The 23,737-nt window shown below is 37.1% G+C and overlaps 1 long non-coding RNA gene across 7 annotated transcripts in view; it reads right to left on the minus strand.

The window, feature by feature from the left end:
* The window catches only part of LOC141553349 (uncharacterized), a 141,626-nt gene that overhangs the window by 32,003 nt on the left and 85,886 nt on the right, over positions 1-23,737 (minus strand). For 4 of the 7 annotated variants that reach the window (XR_012485422.1, XR_012485418.1, XR_012485432.1 and 1 more), the window contains 4 exons: positions 23,003-23,078; positions 21,948-22,035; positions 16,566-16,735; positions 12,220-12,288 (listed from right to left, as the gene is read on the minus strand). This is a non-coding gene — a long non-coding RNA (uncharacterized LOC141553349). The remainder of the gene's footprint in view (positions 1-12,219; positions 12,289-16,565; positions 16,736-21,947; positions 22,036-23,002; positions 23,079-23,737) is intronic. The other 3 variants (XR_012485426.1, XR_012485427.1, XR_012485429.1) reach the window with 2 other exon arrangements.

Consider the following 23,737-nt stretch of genomic DNA (forward strand, 5'->3'; position numbering starts at 1 on the left):
AGGTATTGGAGTGGTTTGCTATTTCCTTCTTCAGTTCATTTTACAGATGAGGAAACTGAGGCAATCAGGATTAAGTGACTTGCCTGGGGTCACACAGCTAGTAAGTGTCTGAGATTGGATTGAACTCACAAAGATGCGTCTTTCTGACTTCAGGTCCCACATTTTATCCACTATGCCACCTAGGTGTCTCCATTTAGACCTATTAGCTTATTTTATCATGTAAATGGGGAAAGAAGAGTACTAGTTCTAGGCAAATTTGTGAAATAGGCAGAAATCTGTTTTCATGGTTTCCAGGTCGAGGTGATCCTTGATCTTCCCTCTCCCTCCAATATTCTCAGACTTTCCCCTCAACCCTAATCAACTTGTTCCCAGGTCTCATGATAAGTGGAATATAATGAAGTATGTCACCCACCTCCCAACAGAGGTGATGGATCCGGGAGTGAAGAATAAGACTTTTTTTTTCAACATGGCCAGTGGGATAATTTATTTTGTTTATATTCATTACAAGGGTTTGGTTTTGTTTTGCTTTCTTGAGATGAGAAGAGGTAAGAGGAAAGGAAAATTGATTTTGTTCATTGGAAGAATTAAATTAATTAAAAAAAATCACTGTAAGTCAGAAAACCCGATTCTAGTTGCAGCTCAGCCACTTACTGTTCCTTGGCAACTCATTTAACCCCATTCAAACCTCAGTTTCCTCATGTGTTACATGGACATTATGATACTCATGCTATTTACCTAAGGGAATTCTTGAGAGGAAAATACTTTGCAAACTCCACTGCTCTCTAAACATGAGCTATTATTATCCTTCATTCACATTAAGGTGTAAATAAATCATAACAGTTTAAAATGTAATTCATAATAGCTTAACTCTGCCCCAGGGCTATTTGTATTTTTAATAGGAATCAAAGTCTTAAACTAAAGGGTTGAAGCTCTAATAAGGAAAATTTCGAGCTTCATCAGAGAATGGAGATTCCTGAAGTCTGGAACTGCAGCAGAGAGTCAACTCTATCAGACCCTATCCTGCTAGAAATGAAAGCCCAGTGACAGACTGTAGGTCTGTTCACTGAGGTCCAGCCTGGTAAAATTTGGAATGGCTTATCACCAGAGAGCACTGGCCACTGAGCTATGGCTATTTGGGGGCTACAATAACTCCTTATGACCATCTGCTGAACCGTGGATGGGGTTTTGATCTGCATAGGATTCCCCAAATGGAAATCTTAGATTCCAGGGGTACAGAAGGAAGGAGGTATTTCATTCCTACTATTATGGCTCAGAAACATTTCCACCCACTCACAAGAACAAGAAGAACCACAGAATTTCTTCCAAAGCTTTTAGCTACTGGGGTCAGCAAAATATAAAAAAATGAAAAACTTGATAAATTGCCTTCTACCCTTGGAATAATTCTGGAGATGGGAGGGAGGGTCTGAGCTCCTGGCCTTAGCCCAAGTTGGCCCCTCCCCTCAGGGCTGGCCCCAGAGTGAACAGGCCCTGGGGGCTGGGGAGACAGAGTTCCAATCGGGCCTGCCATTCACCTTGGGGAGCTCTCCTCATTGTGAGTCACCCCAAGGCCATCCTCAGGCAGTAGGAAGTTTATAATCAGTGGAGCATGCCGGCATAGTCCAGTCAGACTCGCTGATAGGAGTTTATTTAGTCGTAAATGCTTTATGGAGATCTGTTAGCCCAAAAAAAAAAAATTGACAGAAGAGAAGGAAGAAAATGAAAGGGTTGCCCCAATAAATGATTCACCAGGGTAGTAAAAAGAACAAAGGAATTGCTCATTGTATCTCCAAGCTGAGACCCCTGAAGTTTATGGGAGTCTAAGTGGCCCTCTGGCACTTTTAAAACAATTTGTCTTAAATTACATTTTCTAAGAGATGGCAATCCCTGCAGAAATGTGGGGTTTCTAATTGCTATGGTCCTATGTGGCAAAGAGGAAAATCAGAAACAACAACTTGTATATGCACAAGCAGGCTGTGCAGTTCCCCCTTCCCCAACCCCCAGCCCCCACTCCTCTCTGCCTCCAACCTCATACACTTCTATGGAAGAGAATCTGGCAAGCTGATGTAAACAGAGCTAGACGCAGTAAAACAACTCAGGGTAATTTATTAAACTGCCAGCCATCCTGCATTGTCATTTAAAATACTACTCAATCGTAGATTTTTTTTTTCCGTCTCCTGCCACTCATGCAATGCTTCCAAAGATCTTGATTTCATCCTATGGCTACTACCCCCATCTCATTTCATACCCCCACTCATTGATACCGGAACCCCTTCACCTTGTAGCAGAAGGAAGGTTTAAAGAGCTGTTGGTGTCCAACCTACTAGCAATGAGTCTCTTCCAATTTGGCTGGAATGGGTCTTAGATGGCAAACACACAGCATTCATGGCCAGGAAAATAATAATAATTAATAATAACAATAATACAATAGTGACATTATAATGGTCATAATAATATGATAATATTAGTAACAATAATAATAGTAACACATATAAAATGTCTTCACAAATATCTCACAATAACCTTCCAGGTAGGTGCCAGTATCATTGACTAGAACAGTTTTGTTATTTGCCAAAGATTGTCATCTTTGTAAAGTAAAAAGTATCTGAAGCTGGATTTGAATTCACGTTTCTCCTGATTGTAGGTTTAGGACTCTACCCACATCGCCCCTTCTATCTACTTTATTATACTTGAATGAAGCCTTGTCACTTTAGGATTATTAAAAAAAAAAAAAAAAAAAAAAAAACAAAGGCATAAACTTGGAGAATCCTGGATCATTTCCACATCTTGATGAATCATTCAAATATAATTTTTTCTGACATAGCTGACTTTTAAAAGAAAAATTTTTATCTAAACCCAATCAATCACAATATAGCCAGCAATGAAAGCCATATACAGGATGTCCTTAAAATTTTAGTGTGCTTTTAAATTTTAAATTTCTACAGTTTAAACTTGTAAAGTTTTAAACTTTATATTTTACACTACACTATAATTTTGGGGGCATTCTGTTAGGAGTGATCACACGAAAGTAATAATCTGAAAAGAAACTTTTATAACATCATGTTTATACATCAAAGAGAACAATTCATATCATCATCCTTCTGTTCTAATGTCTAAAGTGGCTCCCTATTGCCTTTAAATAAAGCGGCCTGACAAAGACTCTCCATAAAATGTCACCATTCTGTCTTTCCAAACTTACTTCTTATTATTCCCTACCTTTTAGCCAAAGAAGACAACTGCAAGTTATTGTCCTATGAGCATACCCTTTCTTAAAATTTTTGAAAAGATATCAATTGGAAAAAAGAGTAGATTTTTTTCTTTCTTGTCATGTTCTAGAAACCATAACTAGGCCTTTGGGTGAAAGCTAGAAGTGAGAAGATTTCAATTCAATACAATGAAGAATTTTATAAGTCAGCTGTACAAAGTAGATATTCTCACAAAGTTGTGAGCTCTCTACCATGGAAATATTCAAGCAGAGGTTGAATGAGCATCAAGGATGTCACAGAGGGGATACATGCATTATCAGTTAGATGACACTGGACGAACTCTAAGATCCCTTCCAACTTAAAAATTCTATGGTTTTGTGACCACTTTGACTAAGTCAACTAATCAATTTTGTCAACCAAATAGTCAGGATTTCTTTCTTACTTTCTTTCTTTTATTCTTGTGCAAAAATAGAATAACTGAGTATTGTTTAAATGACTTTCTTTTCAACCAAGCTGACTGTTCAACTCAGTCAAAAGGTTAGACATAATTGTGCATGCAGAGATATCCAATTTGGAACAAAATTCTCTCTGAATAGACAAAGCCTGCTCAAAAATGGAAGACATTTCACCTGTAGTGCTTGGCCTCTGGGGCCATTCTGGGTCATGCAGCTTGAAGGATAATGAATGTCACCCAAGTGATTGGCTGCTTTAAGTTGTGTGGATCATGATAAAGGTGGCCCTTTGTGGCAAGGTCGGCTGGCACTTTGTCATGGGTCTGATTTACCAGATTGGGGATTATCCAAGTAGAGACTTTTCCTGTTTGCTATTTGATGATATCAGTGCCTCCTCCAAGACATTCAAGGACCCTTAAAATCCATCAAATAAAGCAGATATGGGTTGTTTTTTTTAAAATCTATAAGTAGAAACTGTTGAAACTCACAGCTAAAATGAGCCTTCTCAGTTGTCTCAATGCTTTATTTATCCAGTATATCCCTCCATCCCCTCTTTTATCCCCTCCCATTTCTCATTACCACAGAAAAAAGAAAGAGATATTATTAAACTATACTTAATTCAATCTCTTTGCTGAAAAGGAAACTATTTTTTAAACCTCTTCTGATTCTCCTAAGGAACTCCTAGAAAATCAAAATATCACTGCTGATAATGTTAGCACATGGTGAGTATGGCTCATGCTCTGTGTTCTGGACTTCAAAGTTATCAAAATTATATTACTCTCTTCACACCTCCCCATTTTTCAGGGAAATAGATGTCAAAAGATAGATGGAATTGTGCAAGTAAATCCACTAGACTTGTGTTTCTTACAGCAACCCTCTGGGATAAATCTGGGAAGTTGAATCCCCAGAAAATGACTGGCTAGTTGTCCCCATTTTTTGAGGGGAAAGAGCAGTACTGTAACCCTAAAAGGTTGGAGTATTTTTTATCATTGTTCATGAGCCCCCCATCCTGTCTGCTTTTCTTTATTATTAGCAAGCCAGATTTAATTAGCTTTTTAAAAAGGGTATTTGTGATCAGATCCAGCCTCCAGTACTTACTACCAATAAGAACTGGTAGTACAAAAATATCCCCAACAAAATTCTAATTCTCCTCTCTCAGTCAAAATTCCTAGGAGGAAATTGGATCAAGTTTAAAAAGTTCATATTGCATAGAGACAACTCAATAACATCTTTTTCTCCTTATGTAGAATTTTATGAAATTCCCCCTTCAATGTATGGAGCTCTTTTCTGGACTCCTAAGGCCAATGACCTGGTAGAATTTTGAGGTTGCCTCTTGTCAGTATGTGGAGTGTCTAATTAATTTTCAACTCTTGATGAAAATACTGCCTTTGGCTACTGCTACTGACACTGATGGGAAGTTTAAATCTACCTACCTTTCAAAATTCAAAAATCATTCTCTGATCAAGGGGATAGGTAGTTGATTATATGAGACTGAAATTCCTAACCTTCACCTCTAAGTAATCCTCTCTCCTTTGCCATCAACCTGGCTTGATGTTGAATTCTAAATTGCCTTGCCTTGCTATTTTATCCATTCCCCACAAAGGAAAATGTGTGTTGGGGATAGGGAGTAGCTTATGAAAAACTTTGAATGACAAATGGAGGGAGGGCTTTATATTTGATCCTGGAAGTGATAAGAAGCCACTGGAGTTTATTGAGTTGGAGGGTAGGAGTTCCTTTAGTTTGAAGATAATACTTCCTTCTGTGGTCATAACTTAAAACCAATTTTTCCCTACCTTATCTCATAATATTCTATATTAGTTTCCCTCATTGGATCCCATAGCCATTTATACTCTTCTATGCATTTATTGCATTTTAATTTGTAATCATTTTGTTTGCATCTATGTCTTACCTCCATTACCGTTTCCCTACATCTCCCCCAGTACCTAGAGAAGTGCTTTGCCCATAGTAGATACTTAATAAACGTTTGTTGAAGAGATGAATTAATGAGATATATCCTCATTCACTGGCAAGAAATGATCAGGTGTTTCTCACCAAACCCCTAGGAGAGCAGTAGATTTTACATCTGATGTTTAGTCAGGTGTTAGTCTTGAGATGAATTATTCCATATCCCATTACTAGACTTATAAGGCTCTACTTTCCTCCCTCCATCCATATCCCCACAAGTCCCTTTCTAGTTAAAGAAGAAGGAAAATTCTGCCACAGAACTAGAAATTAGAGCCGGGAAAGATGCATTAGATTTTTGCATCCTTCTTGCACCACTAACCTCCTCCCCCCTCAGCATGCACTTAAAGGGATATAAAACATGGGCTGCCTACCTCCGAGAAAGAAAAGACATGTTCTGCACCATTCCAGTCTCTCAGGTAACTGTGAATTTAGGATAATGTACAGTACATACTTTTCTTTGCCTTGATGATTCCCTATAGAGTCATTATCGTCTATCATGCAGAACTCTCATTATGGAACATTTTCACTGAGCTCCTGAAGTTGACTGTATAAGTCATTCACCACTTTCCTGCCCATGACAAGCCCAGCCCTCTGTCTGGCAGAGTTGACCCCCTCAGCAAGTCCTCCCTCATTATAGGTTCTCAGAATGGGCTGCCCCTTTTCCCCCACTCCCATCCCACTCTCTGCTGCAATCTCTTTCACTACTAAGATTGTCCCCACCATTGTCTTAATTCATTCTTCCATTCCTTGAAAGCAAACGCTCTCCTATGACCCTTCTTTCTTGGTAGAAAAACTAGAATGTACATATTTTGTTTTATTCCCATACAACATGACCTCTAGACATTACCTTCTAGTGGAAAAAGCATTGGATCAGGAGGTAGGAGTTTGGATAGTCACCTCTCAGTTCCAACACTTTTAACCATGTGACCCTGGGCAAAGCATTTCACTTTAATGTTTGTCTTTGTGACCAAATATAACCTTAGATTTGGAAAGAAGCTTAGAAGTCATTTAGTTCAAACTTCTCAAGTTACGGATCAAAAAACTGAAACTCAACTAGGCTAAGTGATCCTTGCTCAAGGTCACACAAATAGTAAATAACAGGACCAAGAAAGACAAAATGTGAGTTAGAAGGGATATCAGAAGCTATCTATTCCAACTCATACCTCATAGAAGGGCAATTATCCCCTATAATATATTCAATAAGTGGCCATCTAACATTTCCTTAAAGACTTCCAATGGGGAGGAATCCATTAAGGATATAGCCAGGTGGTGAAGTAGATAAGTGTTAAGCCTAGAATAAGGAACATGTAAGATCCGATCCAGCTTTCACAACTTACTAGCTGTATGACCCTGGGAAAGTCCCTTAATTTCAGTCTGACTCAGTTTCCTCATCTGTAAAATGGGAATAAATAATAATAATATCTTCCTCCCAGTATTACTGGGAGAATCAAATTATATATTTGTAAAAAGTTATATAAATCATAGTTATTACTACTGAGCAGAGCATTTTGCTTTGAATTAGCTCTAATTGTGAGGAATTTCCTTCTTACATGTAGCCTAATTAACCCCCTTCTAAATTTTACCCATTGTTTCTAATCCTGCTCCCTGGGACCAAACATAGCAAGTCTAATTATTTTATAAGATAACCCTTTAAATACCTGAACCTAGCTATCATATCTTCCTCCTTTTCCCCTTTCTCTTCTCCAAGCTAATCATCTCCCATTCTTTCCACCTGAGGTAGCTGGGTGGCAAAGGGCTATATTTGAAATCAAGAAGACATTACTTAGAATCCTGCCTCAGAAATATATTGGCTATATCACCACAGACAAGATATCAAGTCTTCTTTCATTTTCTTATATGTAAAATGGAGATAATAGTATCTACCTCATTGGCTTGTTGTGAAGATTAAATGAGATTGCTTATAGAAAATACTTTGCAAACCTTATAGATGCTATAGATATTCCAATGAGTTATTTGGGTCAATCATATGACATGATTTGAAAGCCCTTCACTATCCTGATGGCCCTCCTCTAGCTTCTTGTTCATCAATACTTTCTAAATATATAATGTGATGTGCAAAAATGTTTGTGGCAGCCCTTTTTATAGTGGCAAGAAACTGGAAAATGAATGGGTAAATTATGGTATATGAATGTTATGGAATATTATTGTTCTGTAAGAAATGACCAACAGGATGATTTCAGAAAAACCTGGAGAGACTTACATGAATTGATGCTAAGTAAAATGAACAGGACCAGGAAATCATTATACACGGCAACAACAAGATTATATAACAATCAATTCTGATGGACATATCTCTCTTCAACAATGAGATGATTCCAAACAGTTCCAATTGTTCAGTGATAAATAGAGCCGTCTACACCCAGAGAGAGGACTTGGGAACTGAGTGTGGACCACAACATAGCATTCTCACTCTTTCTGTTATTATTTGCTTTCATTTTTGTGTTCTTTTTCAGGTTTTTTTCCCTTCTTGATCCATTTTTTTTGTGAAGCAAGAGAACTGTATAAATATGTATACATATATTGGATATAATATATATTTTAAAATATTTAACATGTATTGGATTATCTATCATCTAGAAGAGGGGGTAGGAGGAGGAAGGGAAAATTTGGAACAGAAGGTTGAGCTTAAGTGACTAGCCCAAGTTATAAGACTACTATGTGTTAAGTATCTGAAATCACATTTGAATTCAGGGCCTCCTGACTCCAAGGCCAGAGCTCTATCCATAGTGCTCCTCCTATTCCTATAAGGGAGACGTGGCCTTCTCTCAAGGAAAAGGTCAAAAAGTAATGTATGGCCCAGGATCTATGATCATATTCAATCTATACTCTATGTCTGTGTTCAGTTTAGCTCTGATACATACCCACTGAATGCCAATGGACATATCACTTAAATTCTCAGTGTCCCAAATCGATTCTGCAAGACTTTTATGTTATATATAAGTTGATGATCTTTATTAGTTAGGGGTGAGTGAGTGGGTAGGTAAGTGTGAATTTCCATAACATCAGTTCCTAAATTGATGAAATTGCAGATCCAAAATAAATCAATGGGTTAATATAGGCAGAAGAGATAGTTTTGTCTATGATGTGACTTAAGGGATGTCATCATCCCACCTTGCTTCCCAAAATCTCTTCTATAGGCTTCTCTTGTGCTTCTTTTCTTTGATTTGAGGAATTAAAATTGACAGTCAAAATATAAACTAAAGTTGAAGGTCATCTGAAAGGAGAAAAATATCTTTCTATTATTTTTCTTTAAAATATTAACACAATTTCATAGTAGAATCATAGAATTTTTGATAATTGAAAGAGACTTTGTAGATCATCTATTCCAATTATATCATTTTATAAATGAGAACTTTGAGGCTCAGAAAGGTCATGATTTATTTGAGGTTATAGAGAAAGTCAGAGCCGAGTCTACAGCACAGATATCCTGCTGATGCAAGGATCCTTCTGTCTCAATATCCTTTACCAGACCAGGTCCTGGGGACAAAAAGGGGTTTCAGTAAAAGAAGAGGATATCAATTTTAATTCAGAACTGCCACAGAAGATGGCCTTTGGTGGGAACATGAGATGAGGATGTCTTGGCAACATGAGGTCATAGATGCAAGTAATTAGAGTGGGAATAGGGAAAAGAGGATCAAAAAAGACTCTAAACAGGATCAAGGATACTGAAAACAGATTTGCCTACCTCACGATTCTACCCAGTTCTGGCCCCCGTCAATACTTGGGTTACTGCCACAAACTGCCGGTAGGTACTATACCAAGGTACAAGAGTCATCAGCCTGGAAATTGGCCATCATTCCATTATTGAGGATGTGGGCTTTTTACATTTCCTAATGAGCCATGCTGACTACTTGGAAGGCACCTTTAGGTTATAACCTCAGTAGGAATGGACCACCCCAGAGGGCAATCAGGCTATTACCTGAGTGCCTGTGAAGTAAATGGCTATTGTCACACTCCCCTAGGGTAAAACAGCTTGCTGTTCCTTCATCTTCTGCCGAATGGCCTGGCAAGAGGAGTAACTTGGACAACCTGGACCATTCTTTGTAAGGATTATCCAAACCATGATTCTATTAATGGTCTATAGGAGCTTGGGGGAATGAAAGATTCTTTCCACTTTTAGTATCATTCCCGGTCTCTTGCTCATATCTAGCATTAAATAATCTCCACTTTGATTATATATTGGTCTGTCTTAGGGGGCTTAAGATAATCAATCATTCTCCTTAAGAAAGTTCTCTATGCCGTAGAGTATACTATATTAATAGCTCTCTTGGTACAGCACTTGTAAAAATTCTTAAGCAAATCTTCACAAGAAATTGGTTAACTAAAAATGAGATGGAAACTCAGATAGTTGTTGATTTTACCAAGGTCAGTCAGTCAACCAGTCAATCAACAATCACTAGACATGATGATGATGGAATAGAATCTAACACTGAAGAGTTTGCTGAGAAGGAGTTTTTTGCTTCATCTCCCAGCCTTTCAATCAGCAGGGCAGAAGTCACTGATGAGGTCTGAGTCCCAAAGCTTAAGCAGTCCCTTTGATAAATTTCCTGGTGATGGACTTTTATGGGGGTGAGGGATAAGGGAGGTGCTGATTGTTGAGAAGAATCAAAAAACCTGATCCTGCATTAAAAATAAAGTTTTCAAGGCATCTGAGGTAGGAAGGGACTAGCTTTAAAAGTCAAAGGAGTTTATATAGAGGCAGATAGCTGATTCAATGGCTAAAGCATTATTTTGGCCATCAGGAAGACTTGAGTTCAAATCCAGTCTCAGATACTCATCAGTTGTGTGGCCCTGGTTGAGTCAGTTAGCTTCTGTTTGCCTCAATTACCTCATCTATAAAATATGGATAGTAATAGCACCTATTTCCCAGGGTTGTTGTGAAGATAAAATATGATAATATTCATGAAGAACTTAGTACAGTGTCAGGTACATAGTATGTGCTATATCAGTGTTATTTATTGTTGTTGCTGATGATATCATTAGATTTGTGTCTAGAGTTAAGAAGAAGCCATTAGAACATACTGATAAGGGTGGAAAATGCAAAGGGTTACTATGATCAGAATTATACTTTAAAAAAACAAAAGAAAAACTCACTATGGCTCCTGAATGGAGAATGGATTAGAGAAATTTAAGGCAAAGGAATCATTTAAAGAGTACTGCTATAGCCCAGGTATGATGTGATGAAGTTTTGAACTAGACCTGTAGTTGTATAGATGGGAAAAGGGGCAATGTATACAAGAAACATGGAAATAGAAATAAAACATAGTAACAGATTGATATGAAGTTGGGGATTGAATTGGCTGGTAGGATGGTGGGTCCTCCACAATAATTTCTTTTTTCCCAAATCCTTGCTTCTTTCTAACTTTTTTGTTACCATTGAAGGTACAACCAATGATTCAGGCTTACAACCTGAATGTTAGGATCTACTGCTTACTTTCATCTCCCATTTCCAATCACTTCTCAAGGTTTATCAGTTTCAAGGTCCACCTACCTTTCTAAAATGACTTCTTCTCTCTTCAATACTACTGCAACCTCCCCTGTTCAGGCCCTCATCATCCCATCTCTAAACCATTGCAATAGCCTGCTACTGGTTTTCCCACCTCAAGTCTCTTAGCAATACAATCCATTCTCCACTCAGCTCAAATTGATCTTCCTTAAGCATGTCTGACAATGCCATTCCACTATTAAGTAAACTCTAATGACTCCCTATTTCCTCCAAGAAATATACAAAATATTGCGCTTTTTTAAAAGTCCTCCATAAACTTTCCTTTATTTTTCACTTTCTATTCCCATCCTCCATGTACTCTATGTACCTCCTTACTGTTTCTGGAACAAGGTATTCTATCTCCTGGTTCTAGGCATTTTCAATGGCTATCTCCTAAGCCTGGAACTCTGATTTTTTATTCCTACCTTCTACCTTCTCTGGTTTCCTTCAAGTTTCACATAGTCTCACTTTCTGTAGGAAGCTTTTCTAACCCCACTTATGTTCGTACCTTCCCTCTGAAATGATTCTAATTTATCTTGTATGTATCTTGTTGTTACATAGTTTATATATTATTTCTTCCATTAGGCTATGAGTTCCCTAAGAGCAGAAATTATCTTTCTCTTTCTTTATATTCCCCATAACCTAGCTGGACACATAGTAGTCATTTAACAAATACTAATTGACAAATAGGAAAGTTAGGGAAGGAAACGTAATGAAATGAACTCACTATGCCTTTGGGATCATAGAGTTAGAGCTGTCCAAAAGGTGTCTGTCAAAGACTACTCAGGAGAGAAACTAGAGCTGGATATATAAACCTAGGAATCATCTGAGTAGAGTTAATGATTAAATCCATGAAAGCTGAATAAAATGACCAAATGAGATAGTAGAGAATAAAAGAAGAGGACTCAGGATAGATCCTTCAAGAATATCCATGGTTTAGTGAATATGACAAAGTTAAAAGAAAATTGAGAAAGCATGGTTAGACAGTTGGAAAGAGAGCCAAGGAAAAGTAGTGTTACAAGAAAACAGAAGTCAAGAACTTAAAGTCCACATGGGCACAGACTTTTCCCACATAGGGTGTGCAAATACTCACAATGCCAGGCCAGTAGCAGGAACTCTCAAAGCATAAAGAGTTTTCAGCAACTCCTAGCTTTTAAGGATTCTAAAAAAAAAAGGATTTAAAAACATGAAAGCAAAATAGGGCACCCAAAAAAGTGGGACAGCAATTGAATTTTATTTTTACTTAACAAATGTTCTTCTAGCTCTTTTCTGTACAGATGCACTAATTATTGGAGTGGAAGGGAGGGATAAACTACTGAGTAATTTTCCAATTGGCACTAAACATAGGAAGACCAAAATTTCTTGTCCCAGGGTTGAATAATAATTTTGTCCTTTGCCTTCTAAATTTGAGGGCTCGTCAAGCAAAAAGTTTGAGACCTAAGCCAATTGGCCTTCATGAATCTCTCTATAATTGACCATAGTCAATGAGTAGAGTTATCAGGATGAGATATTTTTTATCCCCTTTTCTTATCCCAGCTTTCTATCCTATCAAGAAGTAAGAAAAATATAAGCTACTTCCTAAAGGACATTAGCAAACATTTTAGTGTTCCTGAGCTTTCAATAATATAATATAAATAACTGCATATCAGATGGAAAACTTCCAAACTCAGAGCCATTTCCTCCACAAAATCAACAACACTATCGTACATTTCCTTTTTAGTTATGGGACTTTTGATTTGTGTATTCTCTCATGCAGAAGATTGTGCTCTGCTTTTATGTTAGAGCATACCCTTTTCCTTTTCCCCCAGCCAAACTTATAAAATTAGAAGCTAAGGTGGAGTCTGATTATCCCTCTCTGGCAAAGCCAGAAGTAAGAGTAGTATAACACTATAAGCATGTGTTACTTTGCCTGCACATTGATGTTATGTACCAAAGTGCTTTTGGGCACACACAGAGCCCTTATCTGTTTAACTTCACCTCATTGCTTCCCCATCCATCTCTCTTTCCAGCACGTTCAACAAAGGAAATGATGGCTGCCCAGAATTCTGCTCTCCCTTCTCTCCCCCTGTCTTTTTGCCACTATAGTTGACCACTTGAGTCCCTATAACTGATGTTTTTACTAGGTTCCAGACAAATAAAAGGAATTGGCAAAGGGGTTCTATTGTCCAGGACAGGACAATTGGAGGTTTATCATAGGGAAAAGAAAGAGCACTGGCTTAGGAGATCTGTTTTTTTGAATCTTTATCTCTAATGCATACTCATTTTTTAGCTTGGACAAATGGCTTATGTCCTTAGGGCTTCATTTCTTCATATTTTTTTTTGTCTTTTGTTCTTGAAAAGGGCTATAACATGAGAAAGATGATGCAATGACTTGCAAGTGACTTGGATTTAAATGAGGGTGTGCAAAGTCACTAGCCTCACTCTCTGCTCTAGAATCATCTGGGTCCAGTGGCAAGATGTAGATCAAGATTAGTGGAGGAGATCCCTTGTTTATAGGGAAATAGAGGAAATCCTCTATTCCACTTGGGAAATGAATCAGTCAAAATAGGGTAGTTAGATAGCAGAACTGAGGGTTTGTGCCCTCTCTCTAACTCATTAGGTATTTAATTAGGTGTCCTAGAATATGGAAAACTACAATCAGAAACTTTTTTTCTGGTTTGGTATACAACTTGGAGAAAGATGATGTCAAAGATTAAGAATGCTAATAGTTCAATTGGGAAAAAAAGTTTTAGTGCAGAATGCAAATAGTTTATGAAAAGATTCCTAGCCACCTGATATGCTCTTTATTACCTTACCAGGCCAAATTGCTCCCAGGCAGAAAAGTGAGCCATATACCAGAGAAAGTGTCCTCAAGACTTCATTTCTTCATTTGTTCAATGAAGATTGTTATTTGCTTGTATTTTAATGCATAGGGTTGTTGTGGAGATTGAATGTAATTACATGTTAGATGTTCTGTAAAGCAGAGTTGAAGATTTCTGCCCTGTTTCTAATTCAACTATGGAAAACTACAATCAGAAACAAATTTCTGATTTGTTATACAACTTGAAGAAAGATGGTATCAAAGATTAAGAATGCTAATAGTTCAAGTGGGAAAAAAAGTTTTATTGCAGAATTCACCTTTTTGGTACATTTATATTTGGTAGTTAATATTATATTACTATTATTTATTTTTAATATTATTAATTGATTATTCTATAAGATTATGTTATATTCATATTGTTGGTATTTATATTAATAAATACTGGCTATCATCAGCACTGTTGTTGTTGGCTTAGAATTCTGGCCCAAATGAACTAAGTCATTGATTCTCAAAGTGTGGTCCAGAAAATCCCTGAAACCATTTTGGAGGTTTTATAAATTTATAAATTCAAAATTTGTTTTTATTTCTAATATGGGAAATATCTATAAAAATAGCCCAAATAAATAAAAATTATTTGGACAGATCCTCAATAATTTTATTAGTATAAAGATATTAAGAACAAAAGTTTCAGAAACATTGATTAATCATGAAAGGTGGTGATTCCATTACTATTTTTATTAATATTTAATAATATCACAGCTAAGTAATCAATAAATATGTATTAAATATCCACCACATACAAGGTATTGTGCTAAGTACTAGAGATACAGAAAGAGGCAAAAGATAGTTGCTGTCCTCAAGAAGTTTTATAGTCTAATGAAGAAGACAACAAGCAAACATATTCAAGACAAGCTACAAAAAGGAAAATGGGAAATAAGTAATAAAGGGAAGACACTGGAATCAAGAGAAGATGGAAACAGTTTCCTGTAATTGAGATTTGAAGGAAATCATGGAAAAATGACACGACATAAAAATAGTTGGAGCTAATAAGATTATAATGATATGGATGAAAAAGAGAATATTTCAGTGATACTTGGTGTGTATGATTCTCTTCTGAACAGAATTCATCATGTTAGAAACTACAAATCATGGATCAACCAAAAGGAATAGCACTGGGTATAGGAATGATAGCTACATGGCTCAACAGATAGAGTTCTGGGCTTGGAGTCAGGAAAACTTGAGTTCAGATGTGACTTCAGACACCTAGTAGCTGTGTGACCCTGGACAACTCGATTTGTCTCAATTTCTTGATCTGTAAATGAGCTGGAGAAGGAAATGACAAACCATTCTGGTATTTTTTCCAAGAGAATCCCAAATGGGATCACAAAATGTAGATCACAACTAAAATTACTGAACAACAAGAACAAAACCAAGAGGATGGGCCAGGTAGCCTCTGAGATCCTTTTCAGCTCTGAATCTACAATCCTATGCCCATTTCAGGGCCCAAAATCAGAAAGACTCTTCTTGAGTTCAAATCTGGCCTCAGACATTGACTAGCTGTGTGATCCTGAACAAGTCACTTAATCCTGCTTGCCTCGGCTTCCTCACCTGTAAAATGAACTGGAGAAGGAAATGACAAACTACTCCAGTATCTTTGCCAAGAAAACCTCAAATGGAGTTGTGAAAAGTGGAATACAACTGAAATAACTGAACAAAAAAAATTACATAGAGGTTGACATGATTAAATACAAGTCAAAATACTGAACTGTTAGTATTCATTTGTCAGAATCCATTTTGGGAAGTTCTGATGCAAAAGGAAAGCTTTGATATCCAGGTGTTATATAATTGAAAGCAATATGCTTAAAAAGAAGGCTGAAGAATACATTTAATTTATATGAGGGGAAATGTTTTAAAGTTGTTATATTATAGATAACAAAATTAAGGAATGAATGTATTGGTGAACTAGTTCTAACATATTTGCTTCATATTTTTAAGTTAACTGATATAGCCTTATAGACCATTATAGGAAAGTGTGATATACACGACTGGGAAACTTCACAAATATTTTGTAATCTTGTAACACAGAGACTACAATCTCCTGGTAATATGCTATCTAAATAAACAGAAGTACTAATAAAAGTTTATATTTATGTAATGTTATGTAATATATTAAAACATACAAAGCATTTTGTATAAAATTTGATCACTTGATCATCACAACAAATCTATGAAATAGAAGTCAAGGATGTCATTATTGTCCCCATTTTAGAGCAATTGGAAGACAGTAGAGCCTTAGAGAAATATGCCAGTGACAATAATGATAATAGTACTTACATGGAGCATTAAGGTTTGCAAAGAACTATCCTTACAACAATCCATTTGGGAGATTGTTGTTGTTGTTCAGTCACACGGGTAGTAAGTGTCTAAAGTCAGATTTTAATCTAAGTTTTAGACCTAGTACTCTATCCACTTTATTATATTACTACTCCTATTTGGGAGGTAGGTGATGCTATTATCCCCATCTCACAGATGACTAAAGAGAGGTTAAATAATTTGCCCAGGATCACACAGGTAGTGAATGCTTCTGTAGCCTACCCAGCTTATATACAAGCAGAGAACCCTGGGAAAATGAGACTAACCATTCCATAAGTAGCTTTAGTATAGCCATGTGTAGCTGTAGAGTTGCCAGAATAAACCTTATTATCATCAAGTGCCTTAAATTTTGGAGATGCTTCTCTTTTCTGAGCAGAAATTTCCAATCCAGCTTCCACTGTGGTCTGCTGAGAGGAGTTCCCACAACTTCTTGGCACTAAATAAAAAAAGAATTACATGAAGGCAATGTGTTCATAGTCATCGCAAAATCACTGGATCCATCTCCTCTCAAGGGGAAAGTTCATCCTTCTTGATAGCCAACGAGAAGGGAGTTCTAGACCACAAGAACTGAGGCCGCCCAAACTGAGAGGAGAGTCATTCTCAATGTTGCTAATCCACATTTGTTTCACACAGTTATTTACTATTACTTTAGATATAGATGTAGAAATAGAGACAGATTAAATAAAATAAATAGTACATAGAGATTACTTGATAGATTTTAATTGATAAAATAGCTAGTATAGGTAGAGAATAGCTAGATTGATAGTTGATAGATTAAAATTAGATGGATGGATAGACAAATAATATGTGTATATTTTTTTTTCTCTTGCAGCTGCCCCTAGACACCATTTTAGTCATTTTTTTTCATTTTTCTGCTTTAGGCCACAACTACTTCTCCAATTCTCTAACTGATACTCTATCCCATATTACCATCTCCTGAGACTGGCTGCCTCTCCCTGCTTCCTCTGGAGCCATTTTCCTCTTTCTCCTAGGATTGGATCTTTTTTCTAGTCTTTCACCAGATGTGATTTTCTGCTCTTCTGGCACCATGCCATAGGACTAGCTCATGGAAATGCTCAACAATGAATGTGCAGGAGGAAGGCTTTGCTGCTCCACCATTATAGATATCTGCTCTCCTCCCCCTTCTCTCCCCCCTCCCCCACATTCCCATACCTCCTCTGTGCCTTAAGGAGTTTCATCTAAGCTTAATTATCCACAATAACATATCCCCAACAAACCATTTCCAACCAGAAACAGACACTAAACCAATCTTACCCAAGCCAACTTGACTCATTCTCCCTATCTACTCCTGGTTTTGAATCTAAGACCCTGGATTCACATGTCTCTGTCACTCATTAGCTATTTGATTTTCAGCAAGTTTGACCTCTCAGAATCTCATTTTCGTCGCTTATAAAATCAGGATGATAATATTCGCTATTATCTCTGACAAGCAATACCACCATTGTGGATAAGTAAGTTGATCTTGTAGCTGAAAGACTAGTGTTCAAATCTTACTTCTAATTCATACTTGCTTGTTAGCCCAAGCTAGTCACTCAGCTTCTCTGTGTCCCCAGCAACTCTTTAATCCATCCAGGACAGGAGCTAATCTGCTTCAGTAAGGAAATTATCCATCTCTCATTGCTGTTAAAGAAAGCTTGTTGCTGTTGTAAATCTTAAATTACTATACAAATGTCAGTTATATTGTTTTTATTTCTCATTTATTTATCTGTATTCTGTGATGTTTAAATGATTAATAAGCAAACAATAAAAACACTCATTCTATTTTTACAGTGAATAGAGCAACATTAACTTTATTTTTATTAAAATTGTAATTGAATTATTTATTTTATATACACTTAATTTTTTTTCTCCTGTCCCCCTATTGAACTAACAAAAAAAAGAAAAAAGAAATTTCTTATCATAAACATAAAGGTCACCCATTCTCAAGTCCACTAACATAAAACTAAAGAAAGTTTTCCTTTGCTCCAAAGAACACTCAGCATTGAGAGAAAGGGAGGGCAGGGAAAAGAAAAGCATTGCTATAGCACCTACTAAGTTCTAGGCTCTGTGCTATATACTTTTTTACAATATTATTTCATTTGAGATAATGAAGAGAGGGTTTTTGTAGTCCACAAGCTTAGGTTTGAACTATTCCACCACTAAGTATTTAATGAATTTATTGAGTCACTGTGAGGTATACAAAAGGAATATAAGGCATCATATCTGTCCTTCAGAAGCTTATACTTTTAACAATGCAGTATAGAGGCAACAAAACAAGATAGTACTTTCTTACCCAAAGGACAGAGAGGTGGTGCAATGGATAGAGGGCAGGGCCTAGCATCAGGAAGACTCATCTTCCTGAATTCAAATCCAGCCTTAGGCACTTGCTAGTTGGGTAACCCTGGACAAGTCACTTAATCCTGTCTCCCTCTGTTTCCTCATCTATCAAATGATGGAAAAGGAAATGGCAAATCATCCAATATCTTTGCCAAGAAAAATCTCAAATGGGGTCAGGAAGAGTTGGACACATCTGAAATGAATGAACAACAAGAACAAAACAAAGAGATTGGACTAGATGGCTTCTGAGGTACTTTTCATTTCTATGATCTTATGCCCATTTGATATTTCTCTTAAGTCCCTAGTAATACATAGTGCCAGGAACATTTAAGGTCAGATAATACTACTTGATTGAATAATTGGCCAATCCCTCTTGTATCTTTAAAATGAAAGCACAAGTCTAGTGCATGAATAAAACCCACATCTGCACGTGAAAATTGCAGACAAGATCCTCCAAAGCAAGAATCAGCTCCATGCGTTTTGGTACACAAGACCAATGATTGTGCTCATAAGTCCCTGCTCACACATACATACTCACACACACAATTACCCAGTTTTCACATGCAAATGTCCATCTGCACATGGAAAGGCATATTTGGTGAATGCCAATTTCCTAGGTGCAATCCAGGTGCCCAAATTTGAAAACTTGGCATACAGAGTTAGAGGCTGTGACTCAGGCACTGAGTCTGTTACGGACAGGGATTATTATTATAATTAGTCCCTATGGATTTGTCTGTCACTCAGCAACAATGGCGGATGATTCATCCTCCCCAGCCCACTCCCCACTGCAGACCCCTCCTATAAGAAAAACCAGTCACATCTTCTTTTGCTGTTCTTTTCCCCCTTTTCTTTTTAATTGAAAGCCCAGATGTGGATGACCCATCTGCAGCATGTGTCACGTTTTCAGTGTCTTCTTTATTTAGAGCTGAGAGAAAAGGATTCATTAGAGAGAGGAAGTCCATAGTGAAATGAGGAAACATTTGATCAGATCATTATGCCATCACAATATGTGCAATAAGGGAGATGCTGGCTTGGGCTGCCAATAAAGAATGTGTTTTGCACACCATTTGAACAGGCTCATCAGGGACTTTTTAAACATTAGCTGGAATGAGCAAAAAAAAAATGGGCTTCAAAATCTGATGGCCACTCACCCAAAAGACATGTGGACAGAGAGCTGGCTTTGATATGGGGAAGATCTGGATTCAAATTCTCATCACTGACATAACTATGGGACCTGAGCAAGTCTAACTTCAGAAGAGTTTAACCACCATTGGTAGAGGGAATTTCTTTCAAGAGGAAAGGTATCAAATACATGGTCTTAAAGCCCCAAACTCCCATATACTGCCAAACAAGATTAAAAATAGAATTGGGAAATATTTAACAAAATAAATTTTAAAATTGAACCTAATATTAATTATTAAATATCAAAAACAATAAAACATAAGTAATATTAATATTGGTTTTCTACATTAATATGTGGTGGTCTGAAGGCAACCTTATATACTGCTTAATGGCCACAGTTCTATTTGAATTGGATCCCACTGCCCTGAACAACGAAATCCAAGTCCATTCCCTATGCTTATCACCTACAACATCTCACCAGGTAGAAATGCTAAGAGAGGAGGATCAGCCTGCCCCAGACAATTCTTCAATTATCTTGGCTTTTCATGACTTTTATTGCAGAAATTGTTCAAGATGCAATGTTTTAGGATTTTCTCCTCTCCTCAGATTTTTTTTCATCTGGCCCAGTGGTAGCTAGTCTCATTCACAGAGGGACTAACTTGGCTCTGGTCTGTCAAATGACAGGAAGGAGCAAGTTATTCAGGACCAGCACAGGGATTTGGGTATTTAAGATTCCTTCTTGGGCTTCAGTTCTAGTACTGATGACTAGACCATTTTGTAGAGCAGAGGCTCAAGGTTAAAATTTATTGCTTCCAGCCTTAAGCTAATAGCTATAAATTTCAAGCCCTGTGGAAAACTGTCAGCCATGGCAATGTCCTGTTGTTCTCTCCAATTTTTCAACCACTATTTCATCAAAATCTATATAATGTCCTTGTTAGGGAGATCAGCTTCATCACCTTCAATAGATAGAGAAACTGAGGCACAAAGACTGGAAAGAAGAATCTATCTAATTCACTTCCCTTCTGCTGCTCAATTCATCGCTTCATCACATACTGAAGTGGTTAAAAAAAAGAAAAAAAGAAAAAAGCTTTGCTGTTCTTAGCAGACAGAAAAAATCCATGTCTTTGTCCTGATAACAAAGCATAACCTTGAGGATTGTTAAGTGGGTGCTTCAATAGATGCCCCTGACAAAACCACTCAGACATATGTGTGAGACATTATATAGAAAAAAGGAAGATTTCAGCTTTCAAAATCAGCATATCAACTAGAGATCTCATTGGTGCAGATGCAAACACTAGACTCACAGTCAAAAGGCCTGGGTTCAAATCCTGTCTAATCCCTTTACTACCTGTACAACAGCAGGAAAGTCTCTCTGGGCTTCAGTTTCTTTCATCTGCAAAATTATGTGGTTACTTTATCTCTGAGACCCTTTCAAGCTCTGAATCTATGATCCTACAAACAATACAGTGCCAAATTCACTTAAGCAGTTATACACCAAGTACCAACATTATTGAAGGCACTTTATTGCATACCAAATACCCAGGTAAAATGATAAGACATTTTCCATGGGGAGAATAGCACTTTGGATAGAGGGACAAATATAAGAAAAGATAAAACAGGATTATAGAAGGTATGTTTGGGGAATAAAAAGTGAGTTGCAGTTTGGCTTTAAGAAAGTATGAAACAGAGATAAGATTGGAAATATAGAGTAGGATCAATTAATAGAACATTAATTAATTGAACATCATGCTAAGTTGTTTCTTGAATAATTTCAGTCATCTTCAGCTCTTTTTGACCGCATTTGGGATTTTCTTGGCAAAGTTACTGGAGAGGTTTACTATTTTCTTCTCCAATTCATTTAAAATGAGGGAACTGAGGCAAATAGGGTTAAGTGACTTGCCCAAATCTACACAATTAGTAAGTGTCTGAATCTGGATTTGAACTCAAAAAATTGAGTCTTACTGTTTCGCAGGCCCAGAACATTGATCCTCGCTGATAACCTATCTTGCTAAATAAGTATGAGCTTTTTTCAGAAGGCAGCTTTGATTGATTGGTTGATTTTGAACAGAAAGTTGGGATCAGAGCCAAGTTTTAGGAAAATTAATTTTTTGACACATGCTTGTTTTGTGAACCTGGGGACATTACTTAACCCTTAACCCCTCAGTGGCCCAGGTAAAGCTTAACTATACCTTATAGAATAGTTGCCAATCTAAATGGGTTGAGGAATTCTTCCTCAGGAGTTCCCAACACCAATGAAATCACAGCTATTCCATTTTTCTAGAAGAGAGAGAAAATGAAGGTCTGCTTTAGGGTGAGGTTGAGAAGAGAGAACATACACAAGCAACATGATGGAGGTAGAGGCCCTAGGATTTGGTAACTAATTTGGTAATACAGGTGAAGAGAGTCTAAGATAACTATAAAATGACTGGGAGGATAAATAGGTTAAAAGCAACCAATTAGAAGGGGAAAGGGGCTTGCTATGGAAAATAATCCAGACATACTGAGCTCTTCAAGAGAGCAAAAAAAAAGCTACAAAAATAAAATAATATAATTCAAAAAGACCAGTTGTCTGGATTTTTTTTTATGTAGAGGCAAATAGCTGTATATAGACCTGAGTGCATTACAGCATAATTGATATGCTCTGATGACTCTGAGTCACTATCCTACTTGTCATCACCATCCTAGCTGGCATTTGCAAGGAGCTCCAAGGGTTATTTTATAGATATTCTCTTCTTTGATCTTCACATAACACTGTGAGTTACATGCTATTATTATCAGCCCTATTTTACAGATGATGAAGCCAAGGATGAGAGGTTAAAGGATTTACTCAGCATCACACAGCTCAAAAAACAGGTTACATTATATTTTGTTTTGCTTAAGAAGTCAGAGAATCCATTTTAGAAAGCTTTTCATCTGTCAAGTAAGCAATCAGTCACTAAGAATGTATTTGTTAAGTGCTGACTATATGCCAGGCTCTGTACTAGGCATGGAGATACAAAAATTGGAATACAATCAGATTTCCCCTCAAGGAGCTCATATTCCACCCAAAGTTATTAAGCACAATTTTTTAATGTTGAAAGAGTAAACTCAAACTATCTGAAACAAGTCATTCTTCACAGAGTCTGGATAATTGAGGCTCTCCCGTATTTATTAACATGTTGCCATGGAGTTTAAAGGGCAGAGAGGTGACAAAGTGAATAAAATATTGAATCTAGAGCTGGAAAGACCAAAGTTCAAATATGACCTCAGATACTTAGCTGTGTGACCTTGGGAAAGTCATTTAATCCTGTACGCCTCGGTTTCCTCATCTGTAAAATGAGCTAGAGAAAGAAAGAACAAATCACTCCAGTATCTTTGCCAAGAAAACCCCAAATGGAGTCGCAAAGGTTTGAACATAAAACTGAAAAGACTGAACAACAGCAGTAGTGGTTGGAGAACCAGCCTCAAAATCAGAGGGTCCTGAGTTCCATTTCTATCTCTGATAGGAACTGGCTGGGTGGCTCTCAGCAAGTCACCTTTTGCATGCCAGGGAAGATACCAACCAGCATTGATATAAGGGCTTTCCTCACCTGGGAGTTACTTATGCTGATGAAATCATAGGTTGAGTGACTATCCCTGACTTTTTTTTTTCATTCTTAATCCAGATAGCTAGAATCATTTATGTCACCTAAGTGACAAAAACAGCAACTGGACTTGATCCTGACTTTCTTTATTTAATGAAGATGTTCAGGCTGTCTCCATAGAGAACTAAGCACTACACTTCTGAACTCAAACATTGTCTCAAAGACCTACAGCTCAGAAAAAACTGCTTAACCTCCTTCAGGTCCCCTCTCCCTTCCCAAGTATTCCATCCAGCTTGATACAGAACCCTTTGAGAATCTGCTTATTGCCATATGATCTTTTAAGTAGCAAGCATTATTTTGACAAACTCATCAGAGTATGTTCAGAATGTAAATACCCTATGAGACATAATTGGTAC

Source organism: Sminthopsis crassicaudata, chromosome 1, assembly GCF_048593235.1.
Source record: "Sminthopsis crassicaudata isolate SCR6 chromosome 1, ASM4859323v1, whole genome shotgun sequence".
Classification (NCBI taxonomy): domain Eukaryota; kingdom Metazoa; phylum Chordata; class Mammalia; order Dasyuromorphia; family Dasyuridae; genus Sminthopsis; species Sminthopsis crassicaudata.